This window comes from Solanum tuberosum, unplaced genomic scaffold (assembly GCF_000226075.1).
Source record: "Solanum tuberosum cultivar DM 1-3 516 R44 unplaced genomic scaffold, SolTub_3.0 scf00182, whole genome shotgun sequence".
Taxonomy (NCBI): domain Eukaryota; kingdom Viridiplantae; phylum Streptophyta; class Magnoliopsida; order Solanales; family Solanaceae; genus Solanum; species Solanum tuberosum.
In genome coordinates, this window is record NW_006239108.1 from 1129932 (window position 1) to 1131072 (window position 1141).

The window sequence follows — 1141 nt, forward strand, 5'->3', positions numbered from 1 at the left end:
GGAAGAAACATACTAGTAGAAAGTTAAGAAAAATAAGAAGAAAATTAAACAAATTATATCCGGAATATAAACAACTTAATATCACAAAAACTGATAACGTAAAATTAGATCAATTAATAGATAATATATCTAAAATAGAATATAAATATATTCAATATTTAAAGATACAATGAATAGCGAGAATAACGAATATAAAGAAAAACTTACTGAAATAATTATAGCGAAAAGACAAGAATTAGAACATAGGCAAAATAGACTTAATAATAACATATTCGCAGGAATTTGTAAAAAATCTATAATAGCACAGAGTAAAACTATTTTATATCTAGAAATACAAATAGAAAGTTTAGAATATAAACTTCAACACAATCTATAAATGAATAAGGAAGAATATGCCATAGACGAAAAATTATATGAAAACTATGACGGATTAAAAATAAAGATAATATTTTCTAATCTAAGAAGAAGATATAAGAAAATAGGTGACAATCTTAAAGAAACGGTAAAACTAGAAGATAGTTTAACTGCTATGATAAGAATAACAAAAGAAAATGAAGAAATAGATAGAAAAACGGAAATCGAAAAAATAAAACAACAAGCAAAAAAAGAAGTACAACAATTAGAAGAAGTAAAAAATACTAAAATAATAGAACTAGAAAAAGAACTAGCAATAAACCAGTATCATCAGCGAGCCGTCGCCGGAGTGTCATTCTCGCCGTCGCCGGAGTTTTATTCTCGCCGGTTGGCCCAAAAGAAGCGGTTGAACAGATCAAAATGGTCTCGTCGGCTATAGTTAACACATACCCACTCTCTAGCTATACATTTGGCACAAAAGAGCATAAAATGGAGAAGGATTCATCCGTTGCCGATCGCCTTGCTCGTATGAAAGTCAACTACATGAAGGAGGGAATGAGGACAAGTGTTGAAGGAATTCTCTTGGTACAAGAACATAACCATCCTCATATTCTTCTTCTGCAAATTGGGAACACATTTTGCAAGCTCCCAGGTGGACGCCTAAAGCCAGGAGAAATGAAATCGAGGGTTTGAAAAGGAAACTCTCCAGCAAACTTGCAGCTAATCCTCCTGCCAATCAGCCAAATTGGAAGATAGGTGAGTGCGTGGCCACCTGGTGGAGGCCGAA